This window comes from Crocuta crocuta, unplaced genomic scaffold (assembly GCF_008692635.1).
Source record: "Crocuta crocuta isolate KB4526 unplaced genomic scaffold, BGI_CrCroc_1.0 scaffold273, whole genome shotgun sequence".
Lineage (NCBI taxonomy): Eukaryota > Metazoa > Chordata > Mammalia > Carnivora > Hyaenidae > Crocuta > Crocuta crocuta.
The window spans coordinates 5,055,994-5,066,309 of NW_027529425.1; positions in this window are offsets into that span (position 1 = coordinate 5,055,994).

The following is a 10,316-nucleotide window of genomic DNA, read 5'->3' on the forward strand; positions in this document are numbered from 1 at the left end:
AAGATCTAAACAGAGATCTCGTGAAAGAAGATACATGGATGGCAAATCAGCTCACGAAAAGATACTCCACACCGTCACTCATTGGGAACGTGAAAACCGAAACCGCAATGAGATGCCTCTACACACTCATTCAGAATGGCTAAGAGTAAGAAGACTGGCGATTCCAAGGGCTGACAAGGGTGTGGAGAAACTAGAGCTGTCCCAGAGAGCGTGGTGAGGCCACTCTCCAAACGGTTTCCTAAAACACCTCCCTATCCTACGACCCCACCACTCCAGTCCTATGTTTTGCTCAAAAGAAAAGGAAACCTATGTCCAGATAAACACTTTCAAACAGATGTCCACACCAGCCTTATTTCTTACAGCTATCCTTACAGCTAGCCCAAACCTGGAAATAACGCAAATATCCATCAACACATAAATGGATAAACAAATTGTGGTAGAGCTACATGACGGAAGACTACTTGGCAATAAAACTGAACAACACACATAAAAACATGGGTGAATCTCAAAATAATTACAAAAAGAAGACGTGCTATATAGCCTTCTTTTTTATATAAAACCCTAGAAAATGCAAACTAATCTGTAGTAACAAAAAGCAGATCAGTAACTGTGTGATGATGGCGGCATGTGCAAAGAACCTGATGGGGTGAATTATAACTCTGCTCAATGAAATTTGGGGGGAGGTGGATATATATATGCACACTACCTTGACTGTGGTGAGGATTTCCTGATGTGCACATATCAGACTTAACAAAGTGTATACTTAAAATCTTTTCAGCTTATTGTATGTTAATTACACCTCACCAGAGCTGTAACTTAAAAAAAAAAAAAATAGTCCAATAAGGTTAGTTTGGGAACCAATTTATTTATTTAATATTTTTATTTATTTCTAGGAGAGAGAGAGAGAGAGAGAGAGCGCGCGCAAGCGTGAGCAGGGGAGGGTCAGAGAGAGAGGGAGATACAGACTCTGAAATAGGCTCCAGGCTCTGAGCTGGCAGTCAGCACAGAGCCCAACGCGGGGCTCGAACCCACGAACCGTGAGATCATGACCTAAGCGAAAGTCGGATGCTTAACCAACTAAGCCACCCAGGTGCCAGTTTGGGAACCAATTTAATTATTGTCCCATTCTGATCCACCTCAGAAGCTTCTGGTACAACAAAATGGCCCTCTGGTAAGGACAGAGGTCTTCCTGAGTCTAGCTAGAGCCATGTTGGCCATCTGACAGTCTTCCTCTCACAGAGATGATGGCTTTAAATCATTATAATAAAACTAAATAACATATGAATGAAAATGGGTTTTTTTCTCTTTTATTAAGCAAACTATGGTACCTCATCCAAAAGTGTATCAGATAATTAATAAACAAATCAAAATAAGAAAAGGAGTGCCAGGATGGCCCAGTCGGTTAAGCATCTACTTCAGCTCAGGTCGTGATCTTAGGATTCATGGGCCTGCATTGAGCTCTGCATTGACAGTGTGGAGTCAGCTTGGGATTCTCTCTCTCTCCTCCTCTCACTGACTTGCACGCTCTCTCTCTCAAAAAAATAAACTTTAGCTCTTAAAAAAAAGAAGAAAAAAGAAATAAAGAAGAAACTTTTTTTTACTTCACTGAAATGTATTAACCAACTAATACAGGATATTCAACAGTGACTACAGTGTTTGAGTATAGCTTCAGGAGGAGTATTCATCTGTAGAATTTTGGATTTAACTCATGCCTTGCATACAACTGACTGCTGTCCATGAAGTCAGTCTTAGGAAAGGCTGACCACACCCCAAAACAAGCTAACATTACTCCTGACTCTGTCTCCTCGCTCTGTAAGGAATACAATGGCGGCCTCCGGTGGGGCAGCTGGGTCTGGCGCTGGTCTGTCCTTCATGTGCAATCACTGGGGAAACATGCACTTTACTGGTTTTTAAGAAAGAAAGGGGCCCACATTTTAGATGGAATGTTCACCCAGGGAAAGAGGAGGTTACTTATCCTTTAAAAATGGGTTAACTATACAGTGTCGAACCAGCTGAAGCACAAAGTAAAAGCTGCCACGCAAGATACAAAGTGGTGATCAGCAATAAACAGAACAGGAAAACAGGAGCACTGGCTATGGAGGAATTAGTGAAGAATAAACTTTCAGGACCGGGATTTGTGGTTTTCTTGAAGTGAGACCGGAAGAGTCAGTGGAGATTAAGATGACAAATTTAAGTGAGGAAATAAAGAATCAAAGATGAGGGTTGGCAGTGAAGATAAGGGCCCATGCCAACTAAGTGACAGGCCAGGAGTGGACCCTGCCTGCTGCGGAGCCAGACTCCTGCCCACCATTCGTTCATGCCATCAGTGGCACTGACCCAGGGGCACAAGGCCTTGGCAGTAGACATTTCCACTGGCAGAGTCTCTGCAGCTGTCTGCATTATACGTACCTCTATAAGGCCTGTTGCATATAGAGACCTTAGGACCAAGGATATGCTATGGCTTTAAGACTGAAAGATTACTGTGAATACTTGGCACATTCTGTCTTCTATGTCCTTGTTTTTATTTTCTTAATTCTATTTTAGAGGGAGCACAAGGGGAGGGGAAGGGAGAATTCCAAACTCAGCACAGAGCCCAACACAGGGTTCAATCCCACAACCCTGGGATCATGACCTGGGCCACAATTGAGAGTCAGATACTCAACCAACTGAGCCACCCAGGCGCCCCTTTTTTAATTTATTTTTATTTTTGTTTTAGAAAGAGAGAGAGCGATTATGTTCTATGTCTTTAAATGAAGGTGTCAAATTTAGCTGGAAGACAGATGACATAACTATAAAATGATAACCCTTGTTTCATGTTTTTTGCAGAAGTCATATTCACTGGGAATATGAATAGGTCTAAGTAGCAAAGTTCAGCTTAGTGTTTAATTTGATGCATAAAATCAGAAGATCATCAAGAGACTACACAATGCAGCGTTTTAATAAGACTGTGGAGGGGGGAGGAGAGCAGACATCAGCAGCTCTGGAGGGGAGGTCAGGTACACATGTAAATGTACAGCCTTGGACAACTGAATTGTCCCAAGTCCACTGTGTCAGCTCTAACACACAGAATAAGCAGGCCTGCCCTCACAAGGTCCCAGGGTTGAGAGGATCAAATGAGATGCAGTAAAAGCGACGGTCCCGTCTCTCACACAGGTACGGGAAGTCTCACGGTCACCATGTCATCTCTATCAAGGAAGTCACTATGCAGTTTCTTCACCAGTAAGTTCCAAGACGACAGAAGTTGAAGCTTCCATCCAGCCAAAGCGTCTACAAAGCTTTCTGAATAATTTTTGTTTTCCTGAATCATATCTACTTTTATCTGATACCTAATAACAAATTACAGGTTTCATAACTTTCCACAGTACTTAAAAATTTTGGCTTTTCACATACTGTATAACACTTATGTTATTATGCTCAATCACTCTTTTTAATGAGTCAAATTTCAGCCTTGAAAATAATCACATTCATCTTTATTCCCTCAAACTCTACCCCTCAATTCTGGGAAATAACAACATTAGAAGTTGGGTTTTTTTTTTTTAATCATTTATTACTATTACCTGGTTAGGTTTCAGACCTAGTTTTTGCATTGGAATATCTCCTTTCATCCTTGAAGGGCACCGAGCAATGAAGGTGAAGGACCACAACAAAATGTCTTGTGTCGATTTTTAAGGATTGTATTAATTGTCTTTTAGTGTCGTGAGACCACTGGAAAAGACAAGCAATGTTAAACCTCACAGGGCTCTCCTGGATTGATAAAGGAGGGGCTGCGGACCCCTAGACATATAAACCCAGAATTTTTTTTTCTGATGTGACCCGTCTTTCAAACATTCTGATTTCTACATTTTTATTAAATAATAATGAAATAAGGATATACTTTCATTAGGGAACATTCTATGGTCTATGCAGCTTTCTGAAGAAGGCCCATTAGTTTTTTTAAAAAGAAGGCTACCATCTTCCTGGCTTTTATTTAAACCCTAGATCAAAGGTCTCAGGGAAAGAGCACAAAGGTTCTAACTTAAATATTCTTCACAATTAGTAGTAATTACTTCTTTTAAGGTTCAATCACCTTCTAAATGTTACACAATAAAAAGAAGAGAAAAATATTACATGGTTCATAGCCAAGAACATTAATAAAAGTACTTTCTAAAGTTTAATCATTATTTTCATTTTCTATTTAAAATTCTTCATTTTTTACCATCTCAGTTGCCAAATTTCAATCTTCATTGATTAAAAACACAGCAGAACCCCTTGCATACAAATTTATTCAGGTTTGCAAACATTAAATCATTAGATTAGAATGACAAGCATGACAAAATTCATACTTCAAAAGAGATTCAGGGAAATATAGAATCTAAAATGTATTGAATTAGGCTTTAAATTGAACCCATACAAGTTCAGTTCAATGAAAACTAATACTGCACACTTTTTAATCAATTACTTCATAATCATCTCCCTAAATCCTTTAATTTACAAAGAAATCCTATCTAAAAAAGTTTTCTAAAGTCACCCATAAAATACCACTGAAATGCAAATTGGATCTAAACTTCCACTAAATCCATCAAATGTCACCTTACTTCAATTCATCAAATAACTTTATATGATTGAATGTAAAGTGTCCTCAGTGCTCATTAGTGTTACAATTAAAATCCATATTATGTGCAAAACAAAATGACATAATTATTTGAAACTATTACGGAACTAAACTCTTTTTAAAATAACTTACCATGTAAGCATATGATGCGAAGCTCATTTACAACCTTAAACATAATTTAGACTTAATTTGCAAAGCTAACATTCAATCGAAAGCAATAGTCCTGCTTTTTAAAATACTTTTAGTGGAGAGAAAACTCTTTGTTGATCCCCTTATGCAATCTTGTGGCTAACAACTGATTGTAGGGGAGAGGGCAGGGTCAGAAGTAGAAGTTTAGGAGTTATCACTATAAATCCACAAGAAACGATGAGGTCCCCAGTGAGGAGACACAGACAAAGCCGGGGAGGGGGAGGGGCCAGGCAACAGGTCAGAAGATGCCCAAAGAAGGTGGACCAAGAGCAGGGCCCGGGGAGGGACATGTAAAATAGTACAGAGATTAGTTCTCCTCATTAAACAGCAGCCCCCTTACTAAGTCATGTATCCAAATATGTGGTTTTGAAATCACACTGAAAAAGATTTCTAATGTAATCTGTTTTTACGCTTAATAACAGTTTGCTTCTTTCATAGTCATTATCTTCCATAACATAGTGAGAAAAAGGACCTATGTCAATAATAATATAAAGAAGCTTTTGTTAAAGTATTAAAAATCACAAAATAAACTAAGTCAGAAATCTTTAACTCATTTTAAGTTGAATAGATTACAATTAACTGATGAGAATAAGACTTATAATATTTAGTACTTTACTCTTTAGGATATAACTTCTGTCTTATTAATGGGATCTGGATGGAGACTTGATAGTAAAAGTCTTCAAAAACTGACCTAGGGGGTGCCTGGTTGGCTCAGGAGGTTAGGTGTTCAACTCTTGGTTTAGGCTCATGTCATGATCTCACAGTTCATGAGATCAAGCCCCATTCTGGAATCTTCACAGAAAGCGCAGAACCTGTTTGGGATTCTCTCCCCCTTTTGTCCCTCCCCTGCTCATGCTTGCGTGCTCTCTCTCAAACTAAAAAAAAATTCTTTTAACTGATCTAGAATTTTAGCCCATCATCTTTCCTCCAGAAAACTCCCCTGTGAAACATAAAATAAACGTTGCTATGAAATGAGCCAACTGCAATCTGAGTCTGAGTTTGTTGGGGGGCAAAGGAAGGCTCCACCAGGTGGTGCTCCACTTCTGCAACTCCTAACTCGAAAAGCAAACAGGTCTGAGTCAGTGATGGCCGCAACTCATACCTCCTGGGGCAACAATCTAGAGTAGTTAGGACTATCTGTGTTTGGTCCAGTTGACTTGGGCTAGCATCCCAGCATGGTCACTTAACCGGAAAAATGACCTTGAATGAGCTTCTCAGCATCTCTGAGCTACAGTTGCCCTCACACGTGAAATGGAGAAGACACTTTGGGAGTTGTGAGGGTCAAAATGAAGAAACACAGGCAATCTTAAAAACATGGTGGCTATAGTCATGGTGCTCCATCTTCTCCAAGAGAAACGGGTGGAACTTGCAATTAAAGTGCAAAGTAGCATCCCTAGGATATTTGTCCTCAAAATTAAGAAAGGACTTGAAATTCCACCTGACACACCAAAATCAAGGGGAACATAGTGGAAATTCTCTCACAGGTCCTTAATGAAAGAAAAGTCAAATTCACATATTCATCTGCATTAAATGCATCTTTGAAAACACAGCTTCCTACTCCCCCAATCACACTGGCTCTCTGACATGGTGGAGTCCTGCTGGCCTACTTTCTAACTATAGACCTTCAGGAGAGAAAGAAACAACAGCCATCACACAATGGGCCCAAATTGCCAGGAAAAAAAAAAAAAAAACTAAGGTTTTTGCCTCCTTTCTGTTATTAATCCTTCACTGCACTTCCTTCAATGGACTGTTTAGATGCTCTATTTTGGTGCTTTCCATCGCCAGATACATGGGGTAACAATTCCTGCCAACACTTCCTTAATGTAATGCCATTGTTCTATGAAAAGTAACCTGACTATTCAAAAGTTAAATTTATTAATAAATCATTAAGTTCACAGGAAACTTGAATGTAAAATTTGTTTAAAACACAAATTCTGAAGTCAGCTGCAGGAAGCATGTAATCTGTACAGTTGTCAAGTTTGTGACACACAAGAGCCATGTTAAAAATGAGTTTCTCAAATTTACAACAGTGTGGTTCTTTTCTGCTAAGCACTGACTACTGCTCTTAAAAATGTTCTGAGTCAGTTTAGTTAGAATGGCCAAGAGATTTCTAACATGTTTGTATTTGATGCTGGTCCCTAAAGGCTGCCATACAAAGATGAATAGCTTCTTGGCCAAGCAGTCTTTAATGTTGCAATTCTCCAGTCACTGCACTGGAATTTTTTTTCTATGTAATATAAACCTAAAGATGAAGGGGAGGAAATAAGGGAGAAAAAGAGTTTGGAGATACAGATGGAGACAGGAGGAGGAGGAGAGGAAGAGAAGAGGGAGGGAGGAGGAAGAGAGGGGCACGGAAGAGGAGAGAGAACGAGGAAAGAAGAGAGGGAGGGAAGAGGATGATGGGGGGGAAGAGAGGGGAGATAGGAAGAAGGGGGAGAGAGGAAGAAACAATGGAGGAGAAGGGAGAAGAGAGAGGGAGGAGGGAGAAGGGAACTTATTAACTAAATACAATACTGAGAAGCTAATTTAAGCAAAAGCAGGCCTGTTCTCTGGCCTCCACCTGGTTTCATGTGGGCTTGTGGAATACTGCGCAGTCATACTTAGAATCAGCTGGCCAGCATGAATTACCCCAAGGGGAATCTCTGGGGATATGGTTTGCAATCAAGATGAAACTTTGGGGAAATCTTCATTTAAAATGAATACTAACTTAGCTTGAAAAGAAATCTGAACACCAATAGAAAAGAATCAATCTTTTCCATAAATGAAGATTTGCAAGTTAGTAATAACATGCTATGAGTCTGTAATTTTTTTTAAATATTTTTATTTATTTTTAGGAGAGAGAGAGAGAGAGAGAGACAGCGTGAGCAGGGGAGGGTCAGAGAGAGAGGGAGACACAGAATCCGAAGCAGGCTCCAGGCTCTGAGCTGTCAGCACAGAGCCCGACGCGGGGCTCGAACCCACGAACGGTGAGATCATGACCTAAGCAAAAGTCGGATGCTTAACCGACTAAGCCACCCAGGCGCCCTGCTATGAATCTGTATTAATGAGACTCAGTCATGAAATTCTTTCTGGAAAATGTAGCATAGCAGTATTCGTTTTCACACTGGTTTGGGAGACTTTCTTTTAAATGGAGAAAAACAATTATATTTGTGAAGTACAAGCAAATTTTGTTAACATATTTATGGAGGGAAATCGAGTCCTTCAAAAGCATCTCAAATAGGGGCACCTGGTGGCTCAGTCGGTTAACCATCCGACTTTGGCGCAGGTCATGATCGCACAGTTTGTGGGTTTAAGCCCCGTGTCGGGCTCTGTGCTGACAGCCAGCTCAGAGCCTGGAGGCTGCTTCCGATTCTGTGTCTCCTTCCCTCTCTGACCTCCCCCTGCTCACGCTCTCTCTCTCTCTCTCTCTCTCTCTCTCAGAAATAAATAAAACTTAAAAAAATAATTTAAAAAAATAAAAATAAAATAAAACCAAAAAAAAACCATTTAAAAAAAAAGCATCTCAAATGTAGGTATCAGACTGTTGTACAACTCAGTCAAGCACCACCCCTATTGACAGCTCAGGGTACGGTCTACACGGGAAGGCAGCAAGCCTGGGTTCTCAAGATTCAGGTACTTGTCTGTGTCTCTAGCTACTTAATCTTTGTGCTTCAAGAGTTTCTCTCTGTGAAATCCGTCAAAAACAGTTTTCTTTCTTATAGTGGCATGCTTCTAAATAACACTGTTATGCAAATTCAACATAAATATATGACAAACTACTATTGCTTCCTACTACTTTAATCCGTTAAGCTTGTTTACATGTTAGCTTTTAGAATATTCCATCCTCTGGAGAATAAATTCACAAGTAGGCCTAAGATTTCCAGAGTACAAACCAAACCTTCAACACTGCTACATCAAAATTCTAGCAGCCGCAGCAACTCCAACTGCCCACAGTCATTCCCGGCTGGGTCAGGATGACATGGTGCCAGTGTGAATGTCGACTCAGCACCAGCGTTGAGATGCCAGGACCAATATGATGACACCAATGTCAACAAGGTAGCAAAGATACGGCAACGCTGGCAGTAATGTCATTCTCATACTAGAAAAAATTCACAGTGAAATCTAAGGTCTGGAGATATTCCTTATTTACTGCAGCCTGCAAAACACTGTTTTTGGAGTACTTCACATAAATCGACTGAGCTCTTGTCATAACTCCATGAGACTGTTTTTTTCTCATTCTATCCAATGGGTGTATTTTTTAAACTGGTATGTATAAATTTAACTGTTTTCAAATAATCACAGCTTTAACGGGTGAGAAGAGGTTGAGTCTTAAAGGAATTCCAAGGAGAATCTTTTTATAAACCACAGGCTTCTGTTATTTAAAAAAAAAAAAGTCACTCCTGATTTGTATAAAATCTTTGTTATTCAGTTTGCTCAAATCAGAAGGTACCTATATTTCTATCAGGTAGATCCCATTTTATACATGAGGAAGCAGACAGAGGTTAATGTGCTTTCTCAAGGTCATGACTCTAGTCAGTTGCAAAACAGATTATATCTCAGAGCTCCCAATTCCCTATCCTCCCCTTAGTCCACTGGGCCATGCTGCTTCTCTAACTAAATGCAAACAGGTTACAAGAAAAGATTACCGTACAAGTTTCAATCTTCCATTCACCCCTTCATGGACTGCCTTTACAAGTACAATACTGAAAAATTGACTTGGCATTCACCTTTGGAATTTTTCATTGCAGTGAAGCCGCCCAGAATTGACTAAAAGGCACGGTACTACTCATCAACTGTACCAGCGTCTGTGTCTTCAGATTCCTCACCCAAAGAATGGGCAGGCTGGTAGGATTCTTTTTTGGTTAAGTGAAACAGATACACTGGTTTTGAGCTATCTTCCATAGTTTCCAGAGGAAGTCCACTCCTGGTTCTTCTTTGTTTCACAGTTTTTGGGATCCCTTTATTTCAGGAATACTTCAAATGTGAAATTTTAATTGAAAACATACAATGTGGGGGGCGCCTGGGTGGCTCAGTCAGTTCTTTTACTAAAAGAAGCAACTGAATTAAGATTAGGATTCTCTAAACTAAAGCTGTGGCCCTCAGCATGGAGAAACCATTTTTACGAAATATTTAAATGTAGAACTGACCAAAGGTGGTGACTAAAAAGAGACAGGTGCTGAGAATGGCCGTGGCTGGTCTGGTCAGGGTCGTACCTGCTGACATTTGGTGAAAGCCATGTACCAGATCCTACCTAAGGGCTTTACACCCACATATTAACTCAGCGAATCCTCCTCACACATTTAGGAGAGAGGTTCCCTTATCACTGTCACAGAGAGATGAGGAAGAGGCAGCAGAGAGAAGGTAAGTAACTTGCCCAGGGTCACACAGGCAAGAAGTGGTGCCGGGAGGTGGACCGGGGTGTCCAGGTGCAGAGCCACAGTCAGATCCTGCTCTCTTCCCTCCTACCGGTGAACCAACCCCTCTTCATGTCTGCAACCCATCACTGCACAGAGCTCCCTTATGCTGTGACCCCCCCCCCCCCCCCCACGCCGGCGGC